This window comes from Pongo abelii, chromosome 12 (assembly GCF_028885655.2).
Source record: "Pongo abelii isolate AG06213 chromosome 12, NHGRI_mPonAbe1-v2.0_pri, whole genome shotgun sequence".
Taxonomy (NCBI): Eukaryota; Metazoa; Chordata; class Mammalia; order Primates; family Hominidae; genus Pongo; species Pongo abelii.
Window position 1 is genome coordinate 103,900,955 of NC_071997.2, and position 15,151 is coordinate 103,916,105.

The window sequence follows — 15,151 nt, forward strand, 5'->3', positions numbered from 1 at the left end:
TATGAACAAGAGTTCTCGAAAGGGCATTCCAGGCAGAAGATACTAGAAGAGCAAAGGCACACAAACAGAAAAGTGTGGGGCACATTCAAAGAATAGAGGTTGGTTTTGTCAGCTAGTACCTTGAAAGGAAGTGTAGCCTGGTTCTCAATGCCAGCGTAAAGAGTAAAAAGTCATTGAAAGTTTGGGGCAGACAAGTGAATTTATGAGAATTGCACTTTAGGAAAAGGAGTCACATATCCAACTATCTGCAAGGCATTTGCACATGGACAATTCACCATGAGCAGCTTAAGCTCGAGTCCCAGTGGAAGTCCCCATAATTCCCTCTAAAATATCTTGTTGCAGAAGCTACTAATTGTACCCTAAATTCCATTTATCCCTAAATTTCTCTACTACATTAAGGAACCTTCCATTTTTACCTGGGCGTAAACCTTTCCATAACAAAGACTACATTGTCCAGCATTCTTTTTTCTTTCTTTTTTTTGAGACAGAGTTTTGCTCTTGTTGCCCAGGCTGGAGTGCAATGGCACAGTCTCGGCTCACTGCAACCTCCTCCTCCCAGGTTCAAGCAATTCTCCTGTCTCAGCCTCCCGAGTAGCTGGAATTACAGGTGCGTGCCACCATGCCCAGCTAATGTTTGTATTTTTTGTATAGATGGGGTTTCACCATGTTGGCCAGGCTGGTCTCGAACTCCTGACCTCAAGCCATCGGCCCTCCTCGGCCTCCCGATGTGCTGGGATCCCAGGTGTGAGCTACCGCACCCAGCCTGTCCAGCCTTCTTTGAAATAAGGTGAGCCCATGTTAGATGGGCCTGTAGAACAATATTCTTAAAATGAGACCATATGCTTTTCTTCACTGCTTTTTCATTATTAATCCCTGGAACTCAAATGTGATAGCCAGGACTGGAACATCCATATTGGGCTTTGAGGAGAAAATAACACGCTGAGAATGGCAGAGGCAGAAGACTGAAGGACCTAGAAGCATTACATGTGCTGTGGACCAAGTCCTTTGAACTTTTTTGTTTTTGTTTTTTGTTTTTTGAGATAGGGTCTCACTCTGTTGCCCAGGTGTAGTGTAGTGGCGTGATCATGGCTCACTGCAGTCTCAATCTCCTTGACTCAAGCAATCCACCCACCTCAACCTCCTGAGTAGCTGAAACTACAGGTGTGTACCACCACACCTAGCTAATTTTTTAGTTTTTGTAGGGCTATTGTGTGTGTGTGTGTGTGTTGTGGGGGGTCTCACTATTATGCCCAGGCTGGTCTGGAAATCCTGGGCTCAAGCAATCCTCTGCTTCGGCTTCCCAACATGCTGGAATTACAGGTGTGAGCCACCGTGCCTGCACTTCTTTTAGATGATAGAAAATGAACTTTCCTCTCCAAGTACTATAGATTAGGTTGTACGGCTGAATCTAATTCTGCTCATTCTTTTATATTCTTTGAGTCAGTTGGTGCTACCACCATCTGTCCAGTTAGCACTATAGAAACCCAGGAGTCAGTCCTGTTTATTCCCCAGCCCCACATCTCACTTCTACCCAAACACATACACACATTGGATAAATCATCAGATTCTGTTTTATCTTTTAAATAATTCCTCATTCAATCTCCTTACCTCCATCCAATTCTATCACCTCTGTTCTTATTTGAGCCTTTACATCTCAAACCTAAGCTGCCACTACTGCTTTTAATTGGACTGTCTTCCTCCAGGCTGGTACCTAGGTATGATCTTTGAAAATCATAAATGTAACCAGGCCATCTCTCTCTACTTTAAGCCCTTCCTTCCCAACCTTGCTGGCATGTACAGGAAAAAAGTCTATACCGCTTAATACATACGTATTATAAAACTATCTATAATCTGGTCCCTGCCAACCTCCCCAGCATCACTCACTATGGATTGCCTCAAACATCATATTCCAGATCCTGACCTGCTTTTTTTTTTTTTTTTTTTTTTTTTTTAACAGAGTCTTACTCTGTCACCCAGGCTGGAGTGCAATCTCAGCTCACTGCAACCTCTGCCTCCTGGGTTCAAGTGATTCTCCTGCCTCAGCCTCCCGAGCAGCTGGGATTACAGGCATGCCCCACCACACCCCGCTAAATTTTTGTATTTTTAGTAGAGATGGGGTTTCACCATGTTGGCCAGGCTGGTCTCGAACTCCTGACTTCAGGTGATTCACCCGCCTCGGCCTCCCAAAGTGCTGGGATTACAGGTGTGAGCCACCATGCCCGGCCAAGAATAGTTTTTTTAATAAATGGTACTGGGCTAATTGATATCCACATGCGAAGAATATATAAATAAACAAGAAAGTAAGCAACCAGTTTAAAAATCAGCAAAAGACTCGAACAGACATATCACCAAAGATATATGAATAGTTAATAAGCACATGAAAAAATGCTCAACATAATTAGCCATTGAGGAAAAGCAAGTGAAAACATTAATGAGATACAATTTCATGCCCACTAATATGGCTATAATTAAAAAGACAGATGACAACAAGTGTTGGTGAGGATGTAAAGAAACTGGAACTGTTGTCTATTGCTTGGGGAAATGTGAAAAGGTACAGCCTCTTTGGAGACTACTTTGATAGTTTCTTTTTAAAAATGTAACATGAATTTCCCATACAATCCAGCAATTCTGCTTCTAAGTATCTACCCGAGAGAAATGAAAACATACGTCCATACAAAAACTTGTACATAAATGTTCACAAGAGGATTATTTGTGTAGTAAAAAACCATCAACGGCCGGGCGCGGTGGCTCACGCCTGTAATCCCAGCACTTCAGGAGGCCGAGGTGAGTGGATCACGAGGTCAGGATATTGAGACCACCCTGGCTAACACGGTGAAACCCCGTCTCTACCAAAAATACAAAAAAATTAGCCGGGCATGGTGGCGGGCGCCTGTAGTCCCAGCTACTCGGGAGGCTGAAGCAGGAGAATGGCGTGAACCCGGGAGGCAGAGCTTGCAGTGAGCCGAGATCGCGCCACTGCGCTCCAGCCTGGGCGACAGAGTGAGACTCCGTCTCAAAAAAAAAAAATTAAAAATAATAACATAAAGTTGGTTTGTGGTAATGATTGCACAATTTTATTAAATTACTAAAAATCACTGGATTGTTTGCTTACTAAGTATTTCCAAATTTTATTAAAATTTAGCTTACAATTGTTAAATTGTATTGTTTGTAAATTAACCTCAATGAAGTTTAACTAAAAAAGGAAAACCTTTCCTAAGATAGTTTTTTAATAGTAGCGTGCTAATAATACAGAAAAAGTCATCAGTGACTGTAAAACTAGTCCCAATGCAGCGTCCCATAAATTATTGATTAATTTACAAAGTTAAAATAGTAACTTTACGGTGGAGATATTATAATTAATCTGACTTAACTAAGCAATCAAAGTTAACATCACCAATATAGGTACAAACTGGCAACATATGACTCCTGATACGATGTCTTATGAAGGAAAACTTCAATTCACTAGCAATTTTTTGTTTGTTTGTTTGTTTATTTATTAAGACAGGGTCTCACTCTGTCACCCAGGTTGGAGCATAGCCTCAAACTCCCGGGCTCAATTGGTCCTCCCACCTCAGCTCCCCAAGTAGCTGGAACTACAGGCACACACCACCAAACCTGGCTAATTTTTGTATTTCTAGTAGACACAGGGTTTCACCATGTTGCTCAGGCTGGTCTCAAACTCCTGAGCTCAAGTGATCCACCCACTTTAGCCTCCCAAATTCCTGGGATTATAGGTGTGAGCCACCACACCAAGGCTTCAGTGATATTTCTACTAAAAATGTGTAATCCACATCTAATCAGGAAGAAACATCAGTCAACCCAAAGCAAGGAGAATTCTGTGGAACAACTGACCTGTACTCTTTAAGGTCAGGAAAATAAAGCAAGGTTGAGGAGCTGTTTTTTTCCAGATAAAAGAAGACTAAAGAGACATGACAACTAAATGAAATATGTGAATCTGGATTGGATTCTGGGCTGGAAAAAACTGTGGGAGATATTATTGGACAAAATGACAAAATTTGAATGTGGTCTGTATTAGGTAATAGTATGATAACAACGTTAAACGTCCTTAATGTGATAATCTGTACTGTGGTTAGGTGGGAACATGTTCTTGTTCTTTCTTTCTTTCTTTCTTTATTATTTATTTATTTATTTTTTTTGAGACGGAGTCTCGCTCTTTCACCCAGGCCGGACTGCAGTGGCGCTACCTCGGCTCACTGCAAGTTCCGCCTCCGGGGTTCACGCCATTCTCCTGCCTCAGCCTCCTGAGTAGCTGGGATTACAGGCGCCCGTCACCGCGCCCAACTAATATTTTTTTGTATTTTTAGTAGAGGCGGGGTTTCACCGTGTTAGCCAAGTGATCCGCCCGCCTCGGCCTCCCAAAGTGCTGGGATTACAGGCGTGAGCCACCGCGCCCGGCCTTGTTCTTGTTCTTAGGATATACCCACTGAAGTATTTAGGGATAAAGGGATGCCGTATCTCTAATCTACTTTCAAATGGTTCAGAAAAAAAAATGTTCATGTGTGTGTTGTGTGCACAGAGAAAGATGGGGAGGAAGGAGGACAGAGTGCGAGAGGGAGAGGGAGAAAGAAAGAGAGAAATAATGAAAAAGCAAACTGGGTCGGGCGCGGTGGCTCACACCTGTAATCCCAGCACTTTGGGAGGCCGAGGCGGGTGGGTCACCTGAGGTCGAGAGTCCAAAATCAGCCTGATCAACATAGAGAAACCCCGTCTCTACTAAAAATACAAAAAATTAGCCGGGCGTGGTGCCGCATGCCTGCAATCCCAACTACTCGGGAGGCTGAGGCCGGAGAATATCTTGAACCCGGGAGGCGGAGGTTGCGGTGAGCCGAGATCGCGCCATTGCACTCCAGCCTGGGCAACAAGAGCGAAACTCTGTCAAAAAAAAAAAGGAAGGAAGAAAGAAAGGAAGAAAGGGAGGGAGGGAGGGAGGAAGGAAGGAAAGGAGGGAGGAAGGAAGGAAGGAAGGAAGGGAAAGAAAGGAAGGAAAGGAAAGGAAAGGAAAGAAAAAAGAAAAGAAAAGAAAAAGGAAAGAAAGAGCAAAGGGATGAAAATGTAAAAAGTTGGTGAATGTGGAAAACAGGTATGGGAGACCTTTGTGCACCTTTAGAAATTATATCAACATAAAAATTACAAGAAAGTCTTTCTTGATCCCCCACTCAAGCCCCACCTGCTTAGGGAATCCTTGTCTGAGTCCACACTATGTAGACTGCTATCATTTCATTCCCCATACTGCATTAAAAGAGCCTGTTCCAGAGCCAATCATTCCAGTGGTAGCTAGCACACTCAACACCTGAGTGGGTCAACTTTTTAAAATCATCCTCCTTCTCTATAAAATAAAAATATTTTTAGTAATAATCATAACGTGAAACAAATAATAATAAAGATCATGAAAAAAATACGCTGGTAATTTTCTGTTGTTGAATTTCACATAGGAAGCCCTGCCAGTCAAAACAGATAAATAAATTAATAATAGATACCATAGCACAAAAAAAGGGGAAAAAAAGTGGGTTAATATTGTTAATTACATTAAAACATTTTTACAACATAGTGAGACCTTGTCTCTACAAGAAAAATAAATAAATAAAAGTTAGCCAGGGCTAGTTGTGGTGGCTTATGGGAGTAATCCCAGCACTTTGGGAGACTGAGGCAAGAGAATCACTTGATCCCAGGAACTCAGGACCGGTCTGAGTGACATAGTGAGGCCCCATCTCTAAAAAAAAATTTTTTTTAGGCCAGGGTTGGTGGCTTACACCTGTAATCTCAGCACTTTGGGAGGCGGAGGCGGGTGGATCACTTGAGGTCAGGAGTTCGAGACTAGCCTGGCCAACATAGTGAAATCCCGTCTCCACTGAAAATACAAAAATTAACTGGGCGTGATGGTGGGTGCCTGTAATCCCAGCTGCTCGGGTGGCCAAGGCTGGAGAATCGCTTGAACCTGAGAGGCAGAGGTTGCAGTGAGCTGAGATCGTGCCATTGCACTCTAGCCTGGGTGACACAGTGAGACCCTGTCTCAGGAAAAAATAATAATAATTTTTTTTTTAATTTGCTGGGCATAGTGGTGTGTACCTGTAGCCCCAGCTACTGGTGAGGCTGAGGTGAGAGAATTGCTCGAGTCCAAGAGTTCGAGGCTACAGTGAGCTAGGATCACCTCTCTACAATTCAGCCTGGGCAACAGAGGGAGACACAGAGTCTAAATCATAAAATTAAAAACAAATTTTTTTAAAAGAGGGAGAGATTGTATCTACATATTTGGTCTGTTGCAGTGATGAATAATAACATTAGTTTTGTTTTCAAACCTCTAACTTCTGCAGATTTGTGATTTCAGCAAAATTGATCTTCACATATTACCATTCAATAGTCAGTGCTGCTAGATTTCTTAATCTGTATTTTCTCACAGTTGATAGACTGAACTTTGTATTCATTTTATTCACTTTAATTTTGTTTTGTTTTGTTTTATTTGTTGAGACGGAGTCTCGCTCTGTCACCCAGGCTGGAGTGCAGTGGCCTGATCTCGGCTCACTGCAATCTCTGCCTCCCAGGTTCAAGCGACTCTCCTGCCTTGGCCTCCTGAGTAACTGGGATTACAGGCGCCCACTACCACGTCCGGCTATTTTTGTATTTTTTTTTTAGTAGAGACGGGGTTTTACCATATTGGCCAGGTTGGCCATGAACTCCTGACCTCAAGTGATCCGCATGCCTTGGCTTCCCAAAGTGCTGTGATTACAGGAGTGAGCCATCCCACCTGGCATTTTTAAACAATTTCTTTTTCTTTTCTTTTTTTTTTTTTTTGAGATGGAATTTCAGTCTTGTTGCCCAGGCTGGAGTGCAATGGCGCGATCTAGGCTCACTGCAACCTCTGCCTCCTGGATTCAAGAAATTCTCCTGCCTCAGCCTCCTGAGTAGCTGGGATTACAGGCATGTACCACCACATCCAGCTAATTTTGTATTTTTAGTAGAGAAGAGGTTTCTCCATGTTGGTCAGGCTGATCTTGAACTCCCGACCTCAGGTGATCTGCCTGCCTCAGCCTCCCGAAGTGCTGAGATTACAGGCATGAGCTACGGCGCCCAGCCAACAATTTCTTTTACATTAAACAACATATATACAAATAGTTAAGAAAAGTTTTAAAGATGAGTTTGTCAGATTCATACAAATCCCGTTTCTCAATAAATTTTAGTAATTGTAATACTGTCCATGCCTTTGTTTCTTTGAGTAACTTTCAGATGTCTAGGTAACTTTCAGATGTCTCTATGGTTAAAATATTTTAAACACAAATAAAAACATCAAACTGTCACAGTGTGACAGGATGAAAGTACTTCAAATTCTGCCACTGCTTCTTTATAATTGATGTGTTATTATTGCTTATTTGAAATCTCCTGTTGTAACACAGGCATATATAATACCACGGGGGGACTATGAAGTGTGCTCATAGCAAGCTCAAATGATTCTGAAACTTTAAGAACTTAAAAAGAACTCTTGGAACTGCATCCACAGTGTCAGGGCCAATTATATAATTAAAAATTATTGGAATTAACTTTCTTTTCTTTTCTTTTCTTTTTTTTTACGGAGTCTTGCCCTGTCACCAGGCTGGAGTGCAGTGGCGCGATCTTGGCTCACTGCAACCTCCGCCTCTTGTGTTCAAGTGATTCCCCTGCCTCAGCCTACCGAGTAGCTGGGACTACAGGAGCATGCCACCACGCCAGGCTAATTTTTTGTGTTTTAGTTTGACTACATTGGCCTGGATGGTCTCAATCTCCTGACCTCGTGATCCACCTGCCTTGGCCTCCCAAAGTGCTGGGATTACAGGTGTGAGCCACCGCGTCCAGCCGGAATTAACTTTCTTATAGAATACAAAATTTACCAAAGGATAAGTAATTAAGATGTGCTCATTAGAAGCATAGGTTACATATGCACATACATACATATGTACTTCAAACTCTGTAGTAGTAAGCAAAGTGCAGTGTTTAGAACTTAAGCCAATACTAAAAGTTTTGGAGGAGAGTATTTTACCACGGACATTGTTTACAGTTGGTGGCACACAGTGATTATAAGAAGCAGACTGACTTGTTGGCTATAGTGTTGTTTTCGAATTCTTCACAGACAGTGCACCCGTTTATGGCCTGAATGCTGGGCAGGCAGCTCCCACCACTCTGACCTTGGTATACCATTGTATCTTCCCTAACGGATTGTGAGTTCTTTGAGGGAAAGACCTAGTCCCTGTCCCTCTCTCAAATCTCTGTGTCTCCTGCCTAGCGCAATGCATAGTACACAGTAGATTCTCAGCACATGTTCCAAAGTAGTCAAACTTTGTGACTATCAAATAGTCTGTGAGGAAGATGATTGTGCCTACGGAGGACCTGGGGAGGAAATCCACAGGAGCCGGCCACTGATCAGAGGGTATGAGTGTATGTCCATCTGTCTGGGTTGGAAGAGAGGTGGAAAGAAAAGAATCACAGGTGATTTGAAACTTTGTAGCCTGGAAATGATAGAAAATCATATGATTTTTACTGATATAGGGGCTATCCGGGGACAAGGGTTCCAGAGAACTGGAAGAAAGGAAAAACAAAGGAGAAGTAAAAATGATGAGTTAGTCCAGTTTGACCCATGCTGAATGATGGTGGTGGTGTCTAGCAGACAGTTGAAAAAATGGAATTTTTAAATTTCTTATAGAGATGAGATCTTGCTATGTTGCTTAGGCTGGTCTCGGATGCCTGGCCTCAAGTAATCCTCCCACCTCGCCCTCCCAAAGTGTTGGAATTACAAGCATGAGCCATTGTGCCCAGATTTGAAAATATGGATTTTATATTTAATTTTTGCTTAAAAGATTCAAGTGTCTTTTTAATAGTTTTCTATTAGCTTTTTCAAAAATGAACACTGTTTCAGCTACTTTATCCCTAAATAGGTTTTTGAACAGACCTGGGAATGTAACCAGTATTTACATCAGATTGCAAAGATCCTATTTACAACTAAGTTTTTGGAATACAACATATTTGTTCAATGGGGGATTACCTAAACTAGCTAGCATGCACCCATAAGATAAAATGCTAATTGCCCCAAATCCATTCCCCCCTTCTTCAATAATAATAGAATTTCAGTTTTGGCTGGCTTATGTCCAGCTGTAATAAAATTTCTCAGCTTCCCTTGTAGCTGGATGTGGCCATGTGATTAAGTTCTGGTCAATGAAATGTAAGCAGAAGTAATATGAGCATTTTTAGAGACACTTTTAAAGGCGGTATGACTTTATTCCTTTTCCCCTTCTTACTGACTGGGATGTAGCATAGCATGAGTATAGGATCACTACAGAATGACCATAGCATAGGATGAAGTGTAGAATGATACTTCAGAGTGTCGCTTTAGCCCAGAATTTCCTACTTCACTTACAGCTAAACTGCATCTTAACTAATACACAATCTTACCAAACTGCGTGACTTTACAGAGCACAAACAAGAGCCACTTAATTAGGCAAGACTTCTTGTAGTAGGAGAGCTCACCATGGTGACACTTGTACATGGTCTTGCTAAGGTGTGAGCCAAAGCATTTACTGTTTTTTATGCTCATTCATAATCTATAATATAAAGAATGAGAACAAGAAAAGAGTAAAGAATGAGAAGAAGAGAAAAAGGGCATGACTACAATTTTGCAAAACTAAACAAAACAAAAAACAGCAATACACAGAAGAAGGATTAGAACAGAATTTTCCTGGGTGTCCAGATAAGTCCTCTGGTTGTAAGATATGCATGATTAGGAGTCAATTATGCAAAGTGAGTGAATGAATGAAGAATGAAGCTGCCAAGGTTTTAAGACTTAAAGTTTAGATGAGTTGATTTTTTTTTTTTTGGATGGAGTCTCGCTCTGTCGCCAGGCTGGAGTGCAGTGGTGCAATCTCGGCTCACTGCAACCTGCACCTCCCAGGTTCAAGCAATTCTCCTGCCTCAGCCTCCCGAGTAGCTGGGACTACAGGTGCACGCCACCACACCCAGTTAATTTTTGTATTTTCAGTAGAGGTAGGGTTTCATCATGTTGGCCAGGATGGTCTCGATCTCTTGACCTCGTGATTCGCCCACCTTGGCCTCCCAAAGTGCTGGGATTACAGGCATGAGCCACCGCAACTGGCAGTGGAGTTGATTATTTTATGTGCATTCATTACAAGCTTGGTGAACAAAGAGAGCAAACATAAACACAAAGCTTAAATGTCTCACAACTAACTTTAAAATCCAGAGGACTTATTGAGGGTGAGTTGGTGCACCTGAGAAAGAGATGGAGGGTGGAAAGGAGAAACTCAGTGTGGAGGTTCTCTGAAGCCCAGACAGGAGCAGGACCCTGACTAGGTAGGGGTGGGACGGATGGAGGTGAAGAGTCAGTCCATTCTCCAAAAGAAGGACCCTGATGAGAAGGAAAGAGGATCTAAGATCTTCTCCAGGAGGAGGAAGGACTGATCAATTCTTGAAACTCTAAAATGATGGCTTACAATGTGCTAACAAACTGGTTTTGGTTCATCCTGTATAATATCCTCTAATTTAGGAACAGAAAAGGGGTTTAGTGAGTGGTGGTGGTGGGTGGTGATAAGTAAGAAGACCCTCCAATTCTCAATATCATCAATTTTTCTTTGATGTCTATACACGTTTGAGAAGATTTTAAACTTCTCTGAATTTGGATTTGCAGTTTCTAGTAACACAACAGTAAATCCTAGAGAAGAAGTTCTACAGGATCCAGATTCAAGTTTAGCAGCAACTGGGGATAAAGTGAAAAAGCAGGAGAAAAGCAGGTATAGTCTTAGATGTAGATATTTTCTATTTTGCTAAAATACAGTAAGAAAAAAAATCTGTGAACTTCAACAGTTCTAATAAAAACTAAATGAATGTACAGACACAGAACAAAATACATGATAACTATTAAATATAATTGCACCATGTTTATACATTATTTAGTATAGTAGTCTAGGTATCAGTGCTGTTAATTTTCTCATTTTCTACTTTCTTCATTCATTTATTCAACAAATGTTTATTGAGGGATGTTTTGAGCCAGGCACTGGAATTATAATGATGATCAAGACATAGTCTTCTCCCCAACAATTATATCCTCTATCCTGGGAAATTATAAATAGCAATTTCCATATAGCATGATATGTGCCATGATAGATCTAAAGACAGGACTCTGGCTGGATGTGGTGACTCTTGCCATAATTCCAGCACTTTGGGAGGCTGAGGAGGGAGGATTGCTTGAGGCTAGGAATTGAGACTGCCCTGGTCAACATAGTAAGATCCTGCATCTACAAAAAAATTTTTTAAATTATGGCCAACCACGGTGGCTCACACCTGTAATCCCAGGACTTTGGAAGGCCAAGGCAGGTGGATCACTTGAGGTCAGGAGTTTAAGACCAGCCTGGCCAACATGGTGAAACCCCATCTCTACTAAAAATACGAAAATTAGCCGGGGGTGGTTGCGTGAGCCTGTAATCCCAGTTACTCAGGAGGCTGAGTCAGGAGGATCACTTGAGCCCGGAAGGCAGACCTTGTAGTGAGTCAAGAGAATGCTACTGCACTCCAGCTTGGGTGATGGGAGTGAAACCCTGTAAAAAAAACAAAACAAAACAAACAAACAAAAAAACCACAAAAAACAAAAAGACAGAAAAACTGGCTCACGCATGTATTCCCAGCACTTTGGGAGGCTGAGGCAGGTGGATCACCTGAAGTCAGGAGTTCGAGATCAGCCTGGCCAACATGGTGAAACCCCATCTCTACTAAAAATACAAAAATTTGCTGGGCATGGTGGCGGGTGCCTGTAATCCCAGCTACTTGGGAGGCTGAGGCAGGAGAATCACTTGAACCCGGAAAGGGGAGGTTGCAGTGAGCCGAGATTGTGCCACTGCACTCCAGCCTGGGTGACAAGAGCAAGACTCTGTCTTAAAAAAAAAAAAAAAAATTAGCCAGGCATTGGTGGCACATGCTTGTAGTCCCAGCTACGCTGGAAGCTGAAGCAGGACAATTGTTTGAGCCCAGGAGTTCGAGGCTGCAGTAAGCTATGATGGCACCACTGCACTCCACCCTGGGTGACAGAGCAAGACCCTATTTCTAAAATAAAAACAAAAACAGGCAGGACCCACTGGGAGCACAAGTGAAAGGCACTACTCTAGGTCTTTTGGGATTGGTACAAAGCCACCATTCCAGTGGTAATGTGAGGTTGATAGCTGGAGGACAAGGGAAAACTACACAAAATAGAGAGAAGAAGCATGTGCAAAGAGCTAGAGGAGATCACCTGTGGAACTAGAACTGGTGGCCTGTTTGGAGATTTTAAAATGCCAGCCATCAGCCATGGTATTTATTGAGAACTATTCAGATTTTAAAGTAATTGCTTGACTAAATGTCACTAGGAAACAGTATTTTTCTTGGCCTTATAATGTAAACATGGGCTGGGCGCGGTCGCTTACGCCTGTAATCCCAGCATTTTGGGAGGCCGAGGTGGGCGGATCACCTGAGGTCAAGAGTTCAAGACCAGCCTGGCCAACATGGTGAAACACAGTCTCTACTAAAAATACAAAGAATTAGCCAGGCGTGGCGGCACAGGCCTGTAATCCTAGCTACTCGGGAAGCTGAGGCAGGAGAATCGCCTGAACCCAGGAGGCAGAGGTTTCAGTGAGCTGAGATCACGCTATTGTACTCCAGACTGAGTGACAAGAGCAAAGCTGCGTCTCAGTAAATAAATGAAGTAAGTAAACATGATAAGTTGATGATGTATCACAAATTCATCATCAAGATAATAGTTTCAGAGTGCAGGTTGACAATTTCATAAGGAAAACAGAAGTAAAGGATAGCCAGAAATAGAAAGGCACACATAGTAACTTCTTTTTTAAGAATTTCAATGCTCTGAAAGATCACGAATAAATAATATTATTTTCCAAAATGTAGTAACGTTGCTGCCAGCAACATTCAATGTATTTCATTAGATGTGTATAAAACAAAATATGTATAACATTGTGGCTGTTATTCAAACAATAGAAAGAAAGTGATGCCATTTTCCATTTACAATTTGTTTTAAAAATCAAAGATATGTAAATTTACTTCCCATATTTTGTTAGTGTATTTTCTTTTTTTCCAATTCCTGCTCGTTCTGAAATAACAGCCAAGTAGCATTTGATAATACTCAAGAAATAATAAAGTAGGTATGATAACTTTTAAAACGACCATAGGGCTTAGAGTTCAGGAGGTTCCGGCTCAGACCCATGTTTGGCAATGATAATCTCCTTAATTTCAAGAATTTTATAACCAAAAATGAGTTTTTGTCTTAAAAGCCTATCACAAGAAAAAGTAGTGAGAAAAGCCTACGATTCCAGGAATCTATTGGTCATAAGAACTTTTCCTAAAAAGCAAACTACACAACGTGAGACATGCAGTTGGGGTGTGGAGAGAGCAGTTTCTTTATTCATTTTTAGAATTAGAAGGGAGAAATTTGGCTGGGTGCAGTGGCTCGTGGCTGTAATTCCAGCTCTTTGGGAGGCTGAGGTGGGTGGATCACCTGAGGTCAAGAGTTCGAGACCAGCCTGGCCAACATGGTGAAACCCCGTCTCTACTAAAAATACAAAAATTAGCTGGGTATGGTGGTGCACGCCTGTAATCCCAGCTATCTGGGAGGCTAAGGCAGGAGAATTGCTTGAACCTGGGAGACAGACATTGCAGTGAGCCAAGATCATGCAACTGCACTGCATCCTGGGCGAGAGTGAGACTCTGTCTCAAAAAGAAAAAAAAAGGAAAAAAAGAAGGGAGAAATCCTGTTGATGGAGTTCATGGTGGCTGATGTCCTAGAAAGTGCTGATTAGAAAGTATTAATTTATGTCTTAGAAAGTAATAACAGCCAGGCGCGGTGCCTCATGCCTGTAATCCCAGCACTTTGGGAGGCCGAGGTGGGTGGATCATGAGGTCAGGAGTTCGAGACCAGCCTGGCCAACATGGTGAAACCACGTCTGTACTAAAATTACAAAAATTAGCCTGGCATGGTGGCAGATGCCTGTAACCCCAGCTACTCGGGAGGCTGAGGCAGGAGAATCACTTGAACCCAGGAGGCAGAGGTTGCAGTGAGCCAAGATCGTGTCATTGCACTTCAGCCTGGGCAACAAGAGCAAGACTCCGTCTCAAAACAAAAAAAAAGAATAGCAAGATTTATTTCATCAAATTTAAACAGAATTCACATTGACTTCACAGCCCTTTGAATATACTTGGACTTTAAGTTCAACTGTACTGTTGACCAGTCTTTCCAAACGGTGTTACAGTACAAAGAGCATGGGCTGCTGAACCAGACTGACCAAATAGGAAACTCTGCCGTGCCACTTGTCAGCTATGCATCTTGACCAACTTATTATTATTATGTAGCACAGGTGGGTCTTGAACTCCTGGGCTCAAGCAATCCTCCGGCCTGGGTCTCCCAAAGTGTTGGGGTTACAGGTGTGAGCCACCACTCCTGGTTTCCCCAAATTATTTAATCTCCCTGGGCCAGTTCTTTTACTCATAAAATGGATTTGTTTCTAACACAGAATTGTTGTAAACTTAAATGAGTGTCTAACGTGCCTCGTATTGTATTGCCAGACTCTCAATAAACTTTTGCCCAGTCAACTAATGTCCAACAAATAGGCTGGTGATTTTCCTTTTCTTTTCTTTTCTTTTTTTTTTTTGAGACAGAGTTTTGCTGTGTCGCGCAGGCTGTAGTGCAGTAGTAGCTCGATCTTGGCCCACTGCAACCTCCGCCTCCCGGGTTCAAGCTATTCTCATGCCTCAGCCTCCCTTGTAGCTGGTATTACAGGCGTGCACCATCGCGCCCGACTAATATTTTTCCCCCGAGAGGAGTTTTGCTCAGTCGCCCAGGCTGGAGTGCAGTGCCGAGATGTCAGCTCGCTGCAACCTCTGCCTCCCGGGTTCAAGAGCTTCTCCTGCCTCAGCCTCCCGAGTAGCTGGGATTACAGGTGCGTGCCTCCACGCCCAGCTAATTTTTGTATTTTTAGTAGAGACGGGGTTTCACCACAGTGGCCAGGCTGGTCCCGAACTCCTGACCTCAAATGAGCCGCTCGCCTCGGCTTCCCAAAATGCTGGGAGGCTAGTGATATTTAACGTTAAATAACTCTGGCCTCCAAAGATACCTGTTTCC